Source organism: Danio aesculapii, chromosome 14 (genome assembly GCF_903798145.1).
Source record: "Danio aesculapii chromosome 14, fDanAes4.1, whole genome shotgun sequence".
NCBI classification, from domain to species: Eukaryota; Metazoa; Chordata; class Actinopteri; order Cypriniformes; family Danionidae; genus Danio; species Danio aesculapii.
The window spans coordinates 56751192-56760508 of NC_079448.1; positions in this window are offsets into that span (position 1 = coordinate 56751192).

Genomic DNA, 9317 nt, shown 5'->3' on the forward strand with positions numbered 1-9317 from the left:
CGTGTGGCTCTGCTGGGACATGGCTAGCGCTCGCTGTGAATGCTAAAAGGTGTCTGTGCATGCTAAGTGTATCCTGGGAAAACTCTGAGGGCTGTAGGGTTTAAACACCAGAATATAGAGATAAATAAAAGTCTCTGGGTACATGGCATGAGGTGTGTGATGTTTAAGTCATGAATGGATTTATTAAATGTTGCTTTGTGACAGTGTGCTGAATCTCAAGAATGGCTAACAGTTATTTATTAAGAACCTATGGTGGCCGAGAGAGCTTAACAGACTGCACTTAAAAAAGCACATGCAATTACAAAAAAACAACCAGTCAGTCACCATCAGTTTGACAGCATACGTGTTTGCATTCTCTCGCAACCCATGTAAATACCACGAACACAACTGAAATGTTTCAAGGGGACCCAAAAACGTGACGGACCCTGCAATTTAGATTATGATTATTGAGGCAAATAATATACAAAAGACAAGGGAATGGTGTAATCAGAATGTTAAAATAAACAAAAAACTTTCAAAGATCAACTACAACTTCACTGAGCAATAGTCACAGCAAAATAAACAAATCCCAGATGGGTCCATCACATTTTTGGGTCCCCTCAGAACATTTCCATTGTGCTCAGTGCTATGTGCATGTGTTGTGAAAAAATACAGTGTGTATTCATAATTTTTTGCATTGTGAGGATTTGCAGCATGTGTGCTGTCAAACGTGCATTTTTAATTTGATCGGTTTTTTTTGTAATTGCATCTGCTTCCTTAGGGTGCTTTCACATCTGTGGTTCGGTTCATTGGTCTGGACCAATGGCCAAAATGATACATTGTAGCCTTTTTCTGCTGTTTTGGGGTCCTTTTCACACCACACTGATTGCTTTGGTCCGAACCAGTTTAAACGAACAAAATGCAGTCATGTGACAAAATCCACACCACTCATTGGCCAGATGTTACTGAACATATTCCTAAACTGCATTTCGATTGGTCAGAATAAATGCGGGAAACTGCCAATGGAACTCCCACAAGTAAAAAACGGCATCCTATGGAGGGACGACTGAGCTGGCTGATTGATCCCTGGTCATAGTATACTATTGTTGTATAAATCACTTTAGACAAACTATACATTTCGAGAATGTCAATGTAGAATCAATGTAAAATTGGAAATTAATACAATGAAATCACTGGAAATTAATGCATTGCTAACAGCGAAGGCGCATCACAAGTTACTTCAGAGAAGAGTGAATTAATTTAGCTCAACTGCGACATGGAAATATTACGATTCATCGATTCATCAGGTAATGTTTTCCCGGTCTCTCTGTTTCAAACTGTTTTCTGTCAATAAATTTTTTTATCCACATCCCATAATGCACAGGCATCGGACTATGGCAGCTGGACTAGGTCAAAAAGGTGCAGTACTTTTTGGGTTAGGTCTGTTCTAGTTCGGATCATGTTCTCACCGAAAAGAACCGCTCCAGGGTTCGTTTGAAAGCCTACGATTTTTGGTCCACACTCGAGTGCGATTTCTACATTCTCACTGCCCAAGCGAACTGCACCATGAGGGAAAACGAACAAAATAAGACAATTGTGAAAACACCCTTAAATTGCAGCACATTAAGCTCTCTCGGCCACCATAAGAACCAGTTAATTTAAGGAACCAGTTTAAAAAAAGGTAACTTTGTTTTGATGGTCCATTTGAGTATTAGTAGGACTGTCTGCTTAATATCTGTTGATATGCTCCTTCAACAGACATTTAACTGACTATAAGAAACTCATGTCACATGTCAACTTACACTAACCACAACCCTAACCCAACCCTAACCCCAACCTAACAGTCTACTTATAATCTAATGAGAATTATTTGGCATGTAGATGCAATGTAACTTAAATTCAACAAACTAAAGTGGACCAAAAATAATAATTATATATTTTATGTGTGTTATGTGTGTTATTTTGATTAGTAATATGCATTGCTAAGACTAAATTTAGATAATTTTAAAGGCGATCTCAATATTAGATATTTTTAACCATCAGATTAAAGATTCTAAATTTTTTCTCAGCTAAATAGAGTCCAAATCCTAACAAAGCCATACATTATAGAATAGCTTATTTATTCACTTTTAGATGATAAATCCCAATTTCCAAAAACTGAGCTAATTTGTGGAACACGTTCACACTTAAAGTCAAAATTAATAGCCTAATAGTGAAATTTTAATTCTTGAAAAATATTTCCCAAGGGCTGTTTAACAGAGAGGAGACATGGTGGCGCAGGTGGGTAGCAAGAAGCCCCGGCTGGGTCAGTTGGCATTTCAGTGTGGAGTTTGCATGTTCTCCTGTGTTCGCGTGGATTTCCTCAGGTGCTTCAGTTTCCCCTACGGTTTCCCCCTACAGTCTCCGCTAAACATTCGTTCATTCATTTCTTTCGGCTTAGCCCCTTATTAATCAGGGGCGCCACAGTGGATGAACCGCCAACTTATCCAGCATATGTTTATGCAGCGGATACCTTTTCAGTCGCAACTGTTGTTCAGTAGAATCAAAAAATATAAATTTCTTTATTTATTTTTTATATAAAGTTCCAGCCAAAACATAAAAATAAACTTAGTCCCGAAAAAAAAATGATAGGAAAAATGCCATGGTCTGTAAACATCACTTGAGAAAAAGATGAAAAAGAAAATAAACTTCACATTCTGATTATATATGCAAATATATTAACATTCGTTCGCCTCAAACAAACTCCCCATCATTCTCCCTCTCTTTTCAGATGGGATACGGGCCAAACAAAAGAAATCCATTAGCTCATGGGCCCTACTTTGGGCATCTCTGATCTAGGCCATTAAACAGACCAAAAACTATATGATATATATAATGCTGCAGTTTATCTGCCTCTGGAAAAGCATTCTTGTGGTCTGTGCGAGCTGAAGGTGTGGAGGAAACAGAGGATCAATGCTCTGATGTGTGATGCTCTCTGTCTTACATCCTCGCTTGCAGTCATAAAGACTCTGCTAAATGGCTGAACAGGGTTGAAAAACTGGACTCCTGCCATTTCTGTAATGACCTCTGACTCTGATCGCAGGATTTCTCCGAGACTCGACTTGGCAGAAAGGATTTAAAGCCGATAGAAATGCATCACATTTTTCTGGCATAAAAATCATTATTCTTGTCCAATTTATCAGCCTGTGCATGAGAGTTGCTTGAGCACTTTGGCCTTTTAGAGAAGAATCTCTAAGAGGTAAAACATGTTTAGTCCTTTTTAAAATAAAAATAATGATAACCAAATATATACAGCTACAAGTTAGGGCTGTGCAATATGTGATGTTTGATAAACAAATTTCGGGAGGAGCACGCGCAGAAGTTTCAGTATCAAATACGTCATTGACAATTATTCTATTATCCAATCAGTTCTTGACCAAACCCCTATATATACCAAAGCTGTCTTACCTGCAGCATCTTACGACTTTAGCATCCAAACTTCGACGCAGAATGTCTGAGATTAATCTCTTCGCAGAGGACGACGCCTTCCTTGCCGAGGCTCCTCTGAGATCTCCCGCCGGTACCCAAAGCTCCGTAGCCCCGCAGAGCGCATCAGCTCAGCCCGCGGCTCCACCTCGAGGCCGCCGTTCAGCCAGAATCACGGCTGTCCGATCAAGACGGGGCTCACCATCTCCATCTCCCAGAAGGCAATCCTCTCCAGCCTCATCATTTGCCTCAGCCATGTCCTCCGTCCCAGCCACAGGGATAAACACCATCTCCGACCTCCGCCAAGCATTGGCCAGCGCAGGCGTCACCGTTCCGCGCCGAACCACCAAGGCGGACCTCCTGGCTATGTATAACGCCTTGCAATCCGGAGCACCACTTCCTTCCATCACTCCACCTTCCAAAGCCACGAAAAAATCCGGCCAGGTCCAAAAGTCTCCATACCAGCGTCCGGATCGAAACCAGTCTTCCAGACCCGGACGCAGCAGCAGGCCGTCAGCGAGTCTGTGGAGAGCCCAAGGTCCAGAGGACGTAGGATCTCAAACCCCGGAAGTGGGACTCCACGCCGGCTCTGGACTCGTTCCTTCGAGCCGCCAGTATAGCGTGAGCTTGCCTCCGCTAGCGGCACCAGAAGCTCATCCTCAAATATATCCTTGGCCCGCAGCCCCCCCTTCAAACTCAAGCGCAGGGTCGCTACAGGAAGCACAGGCCCAAATTCACATCCTGCCTCCCCATTCCTCCCAAGCTCCTGCGAGCAGTGCGAGCGCGAGGCCGCCTCAGCTCCCAGCTCAAAACCCAGCTCCTCTAATTCCTCCTCTTCTTCCCCAGGTTTTCTCAGGCCCCGACGCAAGTTCCAGCGCGAGGCCACCTCCGCTGATGTCACTAACGTCGGCAGCCCCTCCTCTCTTCTCTTTTCCTCCCACTGGTGATCCTAGGGCCAGCAGCAGCGCGAGCATGCCTCCGCAAGCGGCCCTAGCTTACAACTTTCCTTCAGGCCCCGACGCAAGTTCCAGCGTGAGGCCGCCTCCGCTGATGTCACTAACGTCGGCAGCCCCTCCTCTCTTCTCTTTTCCTCCCACCGGTGATCCTAGGGTCAGCAGCGCGAGCATGCCTCCGCAAGCGGCCCTAGCTTACAACTTTCCTCCAGGCCCCGACGCAAGTTCCAGCGTGAGGCCGCCTCCGCTGACGTCACTAACGTCGGAAGCGCCTCCCCTTTTCTCTTTCCCTCCCACCGGTGATCCTAGGGCCAGCAGTAGCGCGAGCATGCCTCCGCAAGCGGCTCTAGCCTCCAACATCCCACAGCCACTTCTTCACACTAAGTCTTTTTCTCTGTCCACAGCCACGCCTCTACCTGTTCCACCCAACGCCCTCGCCCTGGATCCTCCACCCGTCTCCAACACCATCAGGAGCCAAATCCTGTCAGAAATTCAGACATTTGGCACCAGAGGAGGATCAGTTTCCAATCCAAGTCCCTCCTTATTCAGAGCTGATATTCCCATAGATCATCCTTTAAAAAACCTGCTTGGAGCCTCTCTCGACTTTATCCTTCAGGCAGTGGCTCCTAGAACCCTGCAGTCATATTTAACAGCATGGAAAAGTTTTAAAACATTCCATGCATGTTATAACATACTGTTTCCTGATTTTTCTCTACTTTCCATTTCATCTTACATATCCTACCTCACAATTATCAAAAAACTCCAGATCAATTCCATTAAAGGCTATTTGAGTGGAATTCAATTTTTCCACAAACTAATTTACGGCTCCCCTGCACCTCACATAGCCAATTCGCAAACAACTCTTCTCTTGAAAGGCATACAGAGAACCCACCCCACACGTCATGACACCCGACAACCCATAACACTGAAAACACTCACTAAATGCATATCCACTCTTCGCAAAGGATACGAATCAATCCACACAGCACGTACTCTCGACGCCATGTTTATTTTAGCCTTCTTCGGATTTTTAAGGTGTTCAGAACTCACCATTACATCAGGGTTCAACCCAAACATTCATCCCACCATATCCGATCTAGTAACACTGGATAACGAAACTATTTCTTTCCTCATTAAACAAAGCAAAACTGATCAAGCAAAAAGAGGCCATTACATTTACATTTTCAACCTTCAATCACCTATCCATCCATACCAAACACTGCTAGCATTTTCACATATCAGGAGATCACAAGCCACTTCCCTTTCAGACCCCCTTTTTACAGACGATAGCAATCGCCCAGTCACTCGTTTCTGGTTCCAGAAGCATCTTAAATGCGTCCTAATTAAGTCGGGCTTTCCAGCTGACAATTTCTCCAGCCATTCCTTCAGAATAGGCGCAGCCACCACTGCAGCACAAAATGGTCTATCAGAGCAGCAGATCCAAACACTCGGACGCTGGTCCTCACAGGCCTTTAAGTGCTACATTCGAGCCGACCGCTCTCACATTAGAAAAGCCCATCAAACCCTTATTCAAAACACATTCCTTCATTGACACGACACTTCCTTCGAAATACACTTTGCATAATATATTTTAATAACGCTAATACAGCATCTACATAACCGTTCCAACAGGAGATGCACACCTCATTATTATGCACCACTGCAAGCGCAGAGACTGCTCCCACGGGAGACGTACACCTTTTTATGCACCACCGCTAGTGCGGTGACCGCTCCTACGGGAGACGTACACCTTTATAATCATGCACCACCGCAAGTGCGGTGACAGCTCCCACGGGAGACGTACATCTTATGCACCACTGCAAGTGCAGTGACCGCTCCCTCGGGAGACACACACCTCATTATTATGCACCACTGCTAGTACAGTGACCGCTCCTACGGGAGACGTACACCTTTATATATTATGCACCACTGTATGCGCAGTGACCACTCCCATGGGAGACGTACACCTCATTATGCACCACTGCAAGCACAGTGACCGCTCCTACGGGAGACGTACACCTTTATAAATTATGCACCACTGTATGTGCAGTGACCGCTCCCATGGGAGACGTACACCTCATTATGCACCACTGCAAGCGCAGTGACCGCTCCTACGGGAGACGTAGACTTTATAATTACGCACCACTGCAAGTGCAGTGACAGCTCCCACGGGAGACGTACACCTCATTATCATGCACCACTGCTAGTGCAGTGACCGCTCCTACGGGAGACGTACACCTTTACAAAATTTTGCACCACTGCAAGTGCAGTGACCGCTCCCATGGGAGACGTACACCTCATTATGCACCACTGCAAGCGCAGTGACCGCTCCTACGAGAGACGTACACATTATAATTATGCACCACTGCAAGCGCAGTGACAGCTCCCATGGGAGACGTACACCTTATCATGCACCACTGCAAGCGCAGTGACAGCTCCCTCGGGAGACGTACACCTTAATCATGCACCACTGCAAGTGCAGTGACAGCTCCCATGGGAGAAGTACACCTTACCACCACTGCCAGCGCAGTGACCGCTCCTATGGGAGACGCCCGTCTCCCGTGGGAGCGACGACTCCTGCTGGAGACACTTAACGCATCACCATCAATACAGTTACTGCCTCCTCCCGAGACACACACCTTGCAAAGCACAACCATCAGCTTAACAGCACCCCTCCAAATTTTAAAGATCAGCAAATTTTGGGGGGCTCACCCACTTGTCTGGCTGCTGTCCTGTAACAAAATAAGCAATTTTTGGGGAGCGTTCTGGGGCCGGGCTAGATACTTTGCTCAAATCCCTATTCCTCTTTGTTTCCTGATAAGAGGAATGACTCGAGTTTAGGTGTCTTCCCCGAGCTCAGAGCCCTCTCCCCGGACAGCACGCCAAATATGCTTTATTCTGAAACTGTTGCAAGTGTGAACTCGTGAAGTGATGTTTGATAAACAAATTTCGGGAGGAGCACGCGCAGAAGTTTCAGTATCAAATACGTCATTGACAATTATTCTATTATCCAATCAGTTCTTGACCAAACCCCTATATATACCAAAGCTGTCTTACCTGCAGCATCTTACGACTTTAGCATCCCTCCACCACCCCGTCACCTCACCTCTTAAGCATTACTATCCCGGGGGGAGCGTTCTGGGGCCGGGCTAGATACTTCGCTCGAATCCCTATTCCTCTTTGTTTCCTGATAAGAGGAATGACTCGAGTTTAGGTGTCTTCCCCGAGCTCAGAGCCCTCTCCCCGGACAGCACGCCAAATACGCTTTATTCTGAAACTGTTGCAAGTGTGAACTCGTGAACTGTAGGTGCTTCAGTGTAGCGCACAGGTTTATATTATTACTGATTCTGATGGTGTGGAGAGATTGAGCTCTGCATGTGAGTATTCTCCTGCGATGATACTGACATAAACAACAGAACATGCAGTGTTTTCAGTTCAGGAAATCTCTTCAGTGGACGAGAAGCTTGCAAACACCCCTTGCCTTGCCTAATGCTGTATGGAGGCTGTTTTAATGCTGTAATAATGCTCTATTACTGCTGTATTAATGCATTGCCACATCGACTCCTCATTACATGTTCCTCTGCTTGCTCTTCTGTTTCCACTCCTTCAGTGACATTCATCAGATCCTCCGGCTTTAGCTACAGTTGAGCTTTTACAGGTGATGATGAAAATGATAGCAATATTAATATTTCTGTTCAAACAGGACACTGTAGCTGCTCCTAATCAAGCATAATGTCTGATGTCGAACACTAGGCTATCTGCAGGGTTGATGATTGCATTAATTGGTGTTGAATGATTCCTCTTATCATGATGCTCGACTCGTTCTGTGAGGACGCTGAACGCTGATTTTACTGAAGTGATGAGACTGAACACACACAGCTGCTGCTCGACGATGCCGATCTTCAGGATATTCTCCAGATTAATCTTTGAGCAGAGATCCAATCATCATCTGAATGAGGCTGATTACTTTCCTCCAAGCCCTTCAGTGTTTATTAAACTCATTTCAGTGGAACATGTAGAAATGTAGAGCAGCTTCAAAAGGCTGGAAAATAGATTTGCATAATGCATCAATTATACATTAAAGGATCAATTTAGGAGCAGCTATTTATATGTTTGCTCCAATATATATATATATATATATATAGTCATTATTAATTTTCTTTTCAGTTTAGTCCCTTTATTAATCAGGGGTCACCACTGCAGAATGAACCGCCAACTTATCCAGCATATGTTTTACACAGAGGATGCACTTCCAGCTGCAACCCATCTCTAGAAAACATCCATGCACACCCATTCACACACATACACTGATCAATTTTAGCTAACTCAATTCCCCTATAACACATGTGTTTGGACTGTGGGGGAAACCAGAGAACCTGGAGGAAACCCACACCAACACGGGGAGAACATGCAAACTCCACACAGAAACACCAACTGACCCAGCCGGGACTCGAACCAGAGACCTTATTGCTGTGAGGTGACATCGCTACCCACTGCACCACCGCGTCGCCTATATATATATATACATCAACCCAGGCTCATTCTGAAAACGTAGTTCTATGGAGGCTGTGAAACACCGCTAAATACTTCCCGGGAGGTGCGTTTTTGTTTTCGCGAATACACAAGAGGCCGCTGTGTGCACATTTCATATCTCAAATTTCTCTCGTGAGTGCCGTTTGCGCCCGCTGTTCTTGCGTTAACCCACCAGAGGCCGCTGTTGACTGACCGTCTGTCTGACTGACTGAATGACTGACACATGCCGACCAACCAATCGACTGACCCACCCTCCTACTTCCCTAAACCCAACCCATTTTATCGATTGACCCGCCCACTCTCTTACTTCCCTAAACTCAACCAATTATTTACAAAAGCCGTCCAGAAAAAGAAAAGCCCTCGTCTGATTTTAACCACGTTTTCAGA